Source organism: Ptychodera flava (genome assembly GCF_041260155.1).
Source record: "Ptychodera flava strain L36383 chromosome 23 unlocalized genomic scaffold, AS_Pfla_20210202 Scaffold_23__1_contigs__length_28996876_pilon, whole genome shotgun sequence".
Taxonomy (NCBI): Eukaryota; Metazoa; Hemichordata; class Enteropneusta; family Ptychoderidae; genus Ptychodera; species Ptychodera flava.
This window is the reverse complement of record NW_027248277.1, coordinates 17,378,736-17,388,292: the sequence shown is the minus strand read 5'-3', so window position 1 is coordinate 17,388,292 and position 9,557 is coordinate 17,378,736.

Below are 9,557 nucleotides of genomic sequence, written 5' to 3'. Positions count from 1 at the left end.
TTCATGAACAAGTATTTCGACAGGAGTCAGACTGGCAATATGTTGAAATGGACACAGACTCTGCACACAATTAGCCATTGCCGCAGACATACTTGACAGTTTGGTTAAGACTGAACTGCAGACCGAGTATGAAGCCGAACGCCACTTGTGGTTTTTCCGACCAACCCATTTTCAACATGACAAGAGAACACCCGGCCTCTTCAAGGTAGAGTGGCAAGGTGAAGGCATCATCGCCCTCAACAGTAAATCATATTACAGGATTTCATCTGGAAGGCATTTACATGTACACCTATCGGCAGTTTAAATTTGGATTCACCTACCTTTACATCAAGAGAAAAGTTCTTGAAGATGGTATATCCACCATTCCATTGGATCTGTAATGTAATAGTGACTGACTGTTTGGAATTCAAATCGTGTTGTTAAAGTTAGAATCCAATCTGTTTTGTGACGAATACAGTCACTGTGACAACTTTGTTTGTTTTCATCTCAAAAAAAAACAACAAACAAACAAACAAAACAAAACAAAAAAAGAAAAAAACAAGTCATTTTACATTCGTTTAAAACTGATTTAAAAAAAGCAGCGTTTAATTATATAAAAAAAGCAGTGTGACAGCCTTGGATATTCTCATGAGATATTGAATTAATTGCCTTTGAAAGCAAGTGCTGTTCGAAATCTTGTTAAAAGTTTGATGTATTAAACCTTTCACCACCATGGTTTGTCCCAAATCCATTGTTTCTATGGTAAAGTTGGACCTGTACACAGGGAACTGGGGGTGAAAGGGTTTAAACCAACTTGCTAATTTGCAATGAACCAGAGGCTGGTCTGAATTTATTTGCAAGTGTTTGTGTATGTATGTGTTGGTCAAATGAGTCAGTGTGTATGTGTGGCCCCTTTGCCCCAAAGGCCAAAAAGTGGGCCCCGCTGCCCCGGGGGCCACCTTAAAGGAGTTGTCCTCACCAATGAATGGTTCATCCTTTCATTTGATATGTCCCCACAAGAAACTTTTGAAAGCCCTTTTGCCCTCCTGCTGTCAAGAAATGAGATCATCGGATGACATTACTTTCCTGTATAAGTTTTGATGTTTTCAGTCTGACATTCATTTGATGTGATGGGTCTCATTCTGCAAACACTGTTGAAGTTGATCATCAATAATCGGGAATTTTCACATCCAATGTTCTTCCTGTATTTATATGTGTTACCGTACATAATCTATGATAAATCTTTCAAAAGGAAGCCCGTCTCATGTCACCATAAAGTTGATTCAAACAGGGAAATTGACTGAAAAGGAATACTTAAAGGCCAGGGACTTGATACCCGGGATCAACTTAATCCCGTTCACCTTTGACATTCACGGGCGGGATCGAATGTTTATGTCTTTGTAAATTACGGTCACCATTAGTGTGCACAGGAGGTTGTACACAGGCCAATGTGTTGACATGCAAACAACAGATTACACGTAACTGAATTTAACGGCGAGACCAGTACACTGAGCAGACTGAGAAACATTTCATGAAGCGGCCTGCGATGCTTGTAGCAATAACAGGGGTAATTCAACAGTAATGACAAAGGTAAAGCACGACGCCACTGCAACTGACGGCTTTATTACGTTCCGAAGTAGACCTACCCGGGGCCAGGGCGCGGGCTGCAACTGTACAATTGCTGCAGCTAAATGATAGCGTAGACGTCGTGCCATTGTCAAGATACTCTGCTATTACCGATCGTTTCGTCTACAGAACTACTAAAAGCCCTCTCACTAAAAAAAAATAATTATGGTTTGAAATCGTTGAATTAATCTGAAATTAACACAGTGGTGCATTAATCTATAAAAGATTATTAACAGAAATAATAAAATGTAACATCACCGATCATAAGAAACGTGGTGTTGAAGAACATATTTCTTTGAAGAGAAGACTGTAGCGACTATTTTCTGTAAGTATAATATGACTTTAGCAAACTTGCGAATCAAGCATCTGAAGAGTATCTTCAACACTTTTGGTTTTGTTCCACTCTTGTTATAAAATAAGTCAAATTTCGGGAAAGTATCTGTACATTTTCGATATCTGTGCAGCGCAAATGTGTAAACCGACATAGCATCCATCCATCCTTTAGACCTTGATCAGTTCGCGAGTGCATAAACCACTTCTCTCTCTCTCTCTCTCTCTCTCTCTCTCTCTCTCTCTCTCTCTCTCTCTCTCTCTCTCTCTCTCTCTCTCTCTCTTCTAGCCATTTGATGTTTTATTTTGCCGACATTTATTTAACGCTTCACGATCACCGTTCAATGTTGATGTCGATTTTGATTTACGAAGTTTACCGGATAAACTTCGGAACTGGAGACATGTCATGACATGGAGCTAGTTATCACCATCGAAAGTCTGTAAACGTTTCTGCTCCCAAATGGACGTATTTAAATGCACAGGTGACTTCGTGCGTAAAATATTGAATTGCAATATGAATTTCACAGTTGAGAACGTCTATGACTTTCAAACTAGACGTACAAACAACAATAAACATAGCGGATCGATGATATCGACGCATATTTTCCTCGCGACCGCTGGTGAGAGCAACTTGCAGAAATTTTCCAACCTGGTAAGTATGCTGGGTATGTACATGTAAACTAATAACAAAAGTTTAGCATTTTCTGTAAATCGATAAGCCTTTCGAACACGAAAGATTCGGATATCTGAACCTCAACAGTAACTACGCAGCTCGAAAGTTATCCTACGACAGGACAGGAACATTGGTCAAAGCCGGATTTCGCATGGTAGCTATGAAAACACGCTGTTCATTCTTAGAAAGCGTGCAATGTACTGCGTACTGCTGATACTCCCATGGTCCGTGAACTGTTGCCGTCCCTACACACAGTCAGTTGCCTAACATTCACAGGATTCAATCAGTTGTGTCTTCAAATTTTGATACATGAATTCTACCAATCATCAACCACAGAACACATAAAAAAACGATGGTCGCGGGTACGGGTTAAAGGACGTTCACGAAGAGACACCATCATTGTCGCAGAATTGTTTTGACTAGTTTTAGGATAATATGGGCGATCTGTGTACGGTCGCACATCAAACCGACAAGTGTACGCTTTTAATAGATGAAAATATGATGTCCGAAATTTTATTCAACTATATACAGAGTCATCGCCTTTGTTATCGCCTAAACATCCCGAGTTTTTTTTTTCGGAGAGACTGCAACATGAATATCCCCTAATGCATAGAGTACGGCTGTTCATCCAATATATTTATTCACTGTTTCGCAAAACATCTCGTCAGATACGTGCTTTGAAGAAGGGACCAAGTTTTGTACGTTGGTCAAAAATAAATGACAATATGTTTGGATATTACATCTGTCATGTTAGGACAGAGTATTGAAGATGAAATTACTTTCATCGATCGACAAAGAAGAGAAAGAATGAGTCAGTGAATATCGAATCATAGACGGGAGAATCGAGACAGTCCACTGTCTATAGTTTACTCAACTGTGAACAAAAGTATTTCGATGAATTGACTAATGCAAACAGAAATGAAATTATATTCAACTTGAAAAAAGTCACCGCTTTTCCTTGACATCGGATTCCATGGCAATGGAGCAACACATGATGTCGTTTAGGTCCTCAAAAATCTTTTAATAGGGCAAGACGATAATAATAATACTTTTCACCGTACGACAGCAAAATCTAAAAGAACTTGAATCTGAACTTTACATGACAGTTCGATTGGAAAAAGTGGCGTGTCGTGGTACTGCGTCTACGCAAGAACGCGCTATGGCTTGATGACATACTGGCGGGCACAGGCGCTCGAGCTGGCTAGTCTGCTAAATAGATCGCTTTTAGGCTCGGTCTATCCATACCGTAGTCGACATGCCTGCACTGCAACCTCGTCAATGAGTGTTAAGGTTGCAGTCGTGGGCATATCGACTACGGGATCGATAGATCGAGCCGAAAATCGATCTATTAGCAGACTCCAAAGCTACATAGTGCCTGTGCTTGCGGGTCTGCACTGCGGTCGCTCCATCTAATTACAATGATGTGGCATATCTAACATGTTGACATCGCAAACGTTTACAGCTTCACACCTGTATCGCGTCCTTTTTTGAGTGACAGCTTGCAGACCTTTGTTACGGCCGTTTGCCACGCTAGTTGAAGACAAAGAGAAATACCTTCATCGATCAAAATCAGCTTTATTTATGCTCAAATCATAAAATTTTATCGATACATTCAATCACTAGACATTCATAGTTAGGTATAGGTGCATGGACGCCTAAATTTCTTCGCCTGTGACCATTTTGGCATGGTTTTTACGGAGCGATCGAGCGTGATGCCACCCAAGCCACGCTTTGCATGTGAACTAACTCCAACGGGGGCAGCTAGCTATTTATACCCGGCCCTGCCCTTTAAGCAGTCACACTGAAGAGCTGACAGGCTGACTTGATGTGCCATGCCCGAGTTCGAAAGAACTGTCCTTACCCTGGCTGTCATGCAAAGCACCTTGTCAGATTGGCAAACTATCTCACACAAGTGCATAACATCGAAGACAAAGTGGAAAGACGCAGATTGTTGAAGGTAGCCAGGCAATCTGATTCCCATCAGTTGATGTGCCAGCTGATTCGAATAATTCATATTTTGTCCTAACAACATCAACCCATTCAAGCATGGACGTCAGACTTCAACATCCATTCACTGCTCTCATATGTGGACCAACACAATCAGGCAAAACAGAGTTTGTGAAACGACTGCTAAGGAACAGGGAAGCCATGATTTTTCCTTCTCCAGAAAACATTGTCTGGTGTTACGGTGAATACCAATCTGCCTATGCACAACTCACTGCAAATATTCCAGGCATTCATTTTGTCGAAGGCATTCCTGAAGACTTGGACAGAATGTTCTCCCCTCGTCGATCCAATTTATTGATTCTTGATGATCTGATGTCTGAAACCGAGGATTACCAATCTTTTCACCAAGGGTTCTCACCATCGCAATCTGTCTGTGATGCTCATTTTGCAAAATTTATTTCATCAAGGTAGAGAGACCCAAACCATGAGTTTAAATTCACATTATCTGGTCCTTTTCAAAAATCCGAGAGATGGATCACAAATCACACACCTGGCCAAACAAATGTATCCTGGAAACACACGTTTCATTCGGGAAGCCTTTCTCGATGCTACCTGAGAACCCTATGGATACTTCTTATTGACCTGAAACCCAATGCACCCGAAGTCATTCGTCTGTGGTCCCACTTTTTCCCCGGAGAGACTACCTTCGTTTATGTCAGAAAAACATAAAACAGATATGACTAAGAGAAATGTCATCATTCATCATGTCTCAGCGAATGAGAAAGCATGCCCACTTTCTGTCTGTGTTAGCCAGAGGCAACCCAAAGCAACAGAGGGGAGTTATTGAAGGAGCCAGTAACGAACTCGTTCACTGTCTTTGCGAGTGTTGTTTGAATATCCTGAGGGAGAGTGTTCCACTGACAGCGAGTCAAAAGAAGAAACTGAGCAAATACAAACATCAACTTCGCACACTGACAGATAGAAAGGTTAAAACATCCAAACAGAAGAAAATACTGGTCCAAAAAGGAGGATTCCTCTCTGCTGTTTTAGGACCTGTCCTCTCCGTGCTCGGAAGTCTTCTGTTTAAGTGACACGGCCACCATGCCCATGGAACACGCCAAGAAGATGGCACTTGTGCCGCAGGAATTACTTGATACAATACAACTACAGCAGAATCAGACAACACATCCTGTCACCAAGGTATTGTCCTTGTTAGACCGGGAGATACAACAGATCTTGGCAAGAACAGATATAGCTGATGATGAAAAAGCTAAGCTATACCAACAGTCTCTTCAGCAGTGCAGAGCTTTTGTCGGCAAATGGAAGGAACCTGTGAAAATCAGCATCGTTCCATCTGAGATGAAAAGTGATGCTTCGGCTGCAACTTCCTCTTCCATATCTTCATTAAACCTGAGCGCAGAAGGGGAAAGGGTTGATGATGAAAAGCCAGCAGATGGGGTAGAGTTGGATGTCATCGAAAGTGTACCAAAATCTATGAAGAAAAAAGCAAACTTCTCCTGGAGAAAATGAAACAGAACGATCAAATAGACTGGAACAAGAAAGGGGAACTGATGTACGATGGTAGTCCTGTGCCAGGTACCCACATGGTAGATCTTGTCAATGATGTTTTACGTCGAAGGAAAACTTTCACTCCTAGGGGATGGCAACAGTTTGCACAGGTATTGTCTACCATGAATGTTCCACAAGATCTGGTAGGAAACAGAGACAGATGGAACTGGATCCAGTCTTTGAAGAAATCAAAAAGATTACTTCACATGGACCACAGTGATGATGGATTGGAAATGTTTACTGAACAGCCGTCTGCCAAACAGAAGAAGGTGTCTCCTGTTATTTCAACAACAAGAAGACCCCGGCATCGTCCAAAGAGTTGGATCGACTTTTAAAACAACAAGGCCCGTTCTGCTGCTGATCATTTTACAGGAGGTTGTGGTCATGGAGTGTTGTCCCCCTTCTCTGTCTTTAAATGATGTTCTCAAATGCGTAAGGTGTCTGTGTGTCTGGGTCCATCGTCATCAAACATGAAACATGCAACCAAATCGACGGAGTTGGATCACATCTCAGCAAGGTATTTTACGATCCAGGTCATTCCGCAAGTTTTGGAGGAATCGATGCTGTTTACCATGCTGCAAAAGAAATGGGGGCAAAAATAACCCGTCAGCAAGTGAGGGAATGGATGCAACGTCAAGACACTTACACACTGCATAAGCCTGTGCGGTGGAGGTTTCCAAGGGCAAGAGTAATTGTTGGGGTTATAGATCAGCAGGGGCAAGCTGATCTGGCTAATTTGAGTTCACTGGCAAAATACAACAGAGGATACCGATACATCCTATAATGTATTGACATCCTGTCCAAGTATGCCTGGGCCATTCCCTTGAAAGATAAACGTGGAACAACCTTAGTGTCAGCCTTCCAACAGATTTTAAATAGTGGACGAAAACCAGAGAAACTGCAAACAGACCAAGGTAAAGAGTTAGTCAACCACATATTTCAAAACTACTGAAGAATGAAGGCGTCCATTTCTTCACCACTGGAAATGAAACAAAAGCATCAGTGGTAGAGCGTTTCAACCACACCCTGAAGACTAAAATGTGGAAATACTTCACCAGAACCAACACCCTGAACTACATATCCATACTTCCTCAATTGATGTACTCCTACAACAACAACACCTGGCAACGCAGCATCAAGAGAAAACCTGCTTCTGTGAACGAGACCAATGAAAAAGAGGTGTGGGACACACTGTACAGTGATTTTGACTCCAAAGCAATCAAATTCAAATACGACATTGGTGAGCAAGTGAGAATCAGCAAAGCCAGACGAATGTTCACCTTCCAAAGTGGTCTGAAGAAGTCTTCACCATATCAGGACGGATCCATGATCGACTACCCTTGTACAAGTTGAAAGATTACAATGGTGAAGTGTTAGAAGGAACATTCTATGAGCAAGAACTGCAAAGAGTGGTTAAGAAAGACGACGATGTCTTTAGGGTGGAAAAAATACTCAAGACGAGAAAGAGAAGGGGAAAGAAAGAATACTTGGTCAAGTGGTACGGTTGGCCTGCCAAGTTTAACAGCTGGGTGACAGATTTAGCAAAAGTATAACAAGGACATACTCTGGCCAAGCACCACACTTGGAAAGTAACAGTCACCATGGCTGAACACTCCTTCTTCATGACATTACCTAGCAACGCATCCATGGAAGTTTTCCCAGACAATAAAGTGACAGGCTACACTGTGAAATTACCAAAGCACATTTCCCTCCAGGGTAATTGAGAAGTGGCCTTGACGGAAATACACTACCCTTTCTCTTGGTACAACGTGATCGAGGGCAGAAACTTCCTTGTGTATGATGATCAAGACCATAGAAAAACACTTGTCAAAATACCTACAGGTTACTATGATGATTTTGGAAGTATACTGACTACTCTGAGAGAGCGAGGTTTACCTGACGATGTCCTATTGACTTTCAACACAGAGTCCAGGAAAGTAACCGCTGATGTGAGTGAGGGCACCAGCCTCCACTTTTCTTCCAGGTCTGGCTGAAATCATTGGATTTTATCCAAATACCATATTACGGCAGAAGAGTGATGCCCCCTTCATGTTCAGTGTTCGAAAACTCTCTTCTCTCTATGTATATTGCGATCTGGTGGACGACCAGTTGGTGGGAGACACCTTTGCACCACTGTTGAGAATAGAAAATGTGGAAGGGATCCATGGACAGATAATCAACCACACCTTTCACACTCCATACTTTCTTGCCCTAAGAAATCGCGAATTTGATACAGTAGAGGTCTACATAAGAGACGACACTGGTCAGAGAGTACCATTCCAGAGTGAGAAAGTGATCGTGACACTAGCCTTCAGAAAGCGATGCCCTACACTGTTGTAGCCTGAATAATGAAAGCAACCCAGCCACTAGCTGTGGGTCCATAGCTGTGGTGTTTTCGGACTGGATTCCTGCCTTTTACGGGCTGGTTTGACTTTTTACGATTTTAACGCCGCCACCACAGCTATGGGAAAATGCGTAGAAAAGCGTCCATGTTACGCCCGACAGCACCCTTGTCGCAACTTTGTTCGGCGATATTTCGAAAAGTTCCCATCCAAATTACAAATTGCCAACACTCATCGACAACTTGGTTATTAGGACTCACCACGACCAGAAATCCGCTTAAAATTCATTGAAATATCGCCGTTTTTCTAGTTTCAACCGACATGACTACCCGGAGACCGCCATTTTGCTGGCGTAAAACTGTTGTTCGAGGCTCTCTGCAGAACGTCACTACAGTGACGTAGCGGTGACCTCTCAACTTATAGAAAACAAACTGAGTATTTCATCGTGTGATATCGATGACCATCGTTTGTCCTTTGGACATTGCCAGTCTCACATAACTAAAATCAAACTTTAACTTGGAAAAAAATAGTTCAGTCCTGGGATCTGTCATTGTTTATGCGGCGCGGATGCCGGCTGCAATCTCTTAGTTTGTTTTTATAAGTTGAGAGGTCACCGCTATACGTCACTGTAGTGACGTTCTGCAGAGAGCCTCGAACAACAGTTTTACGCCAGCAAAATGGCGGTCTCCGGGTAGTCATGTCGGTTGAAACTAGAAAAAACGGCGATATTTCAATGAATTTTAAGCGGATTTCTGGTCGTGGTGAGTTCCTAATAACCAAGTTGTCGATGAGTGTTGGCAATTTGTAATTTGGATGGGAACTTTTCGAAATATCGCCGAACAAAGTTGCGACAAGGGTGCTGTCGGGCGTAACATGGACGCTTTTCTACGCATTTTCCCATAGCTGTGGTGGCGGCGTTAAAATCGTAAAAAGTCAAAACCAGCCCGTAAAAGGCAGGAATCCCGTCCGAAAACACCACAGCTATGGACCCACAGCTACCAGCCACATACAGGAAGTTTTATGTGGATCAGGTGGGAAATGGAGCATCGTTCCAGGGAGCAGCTGTGCAGCAAGGATATGGCTTAGGTGGT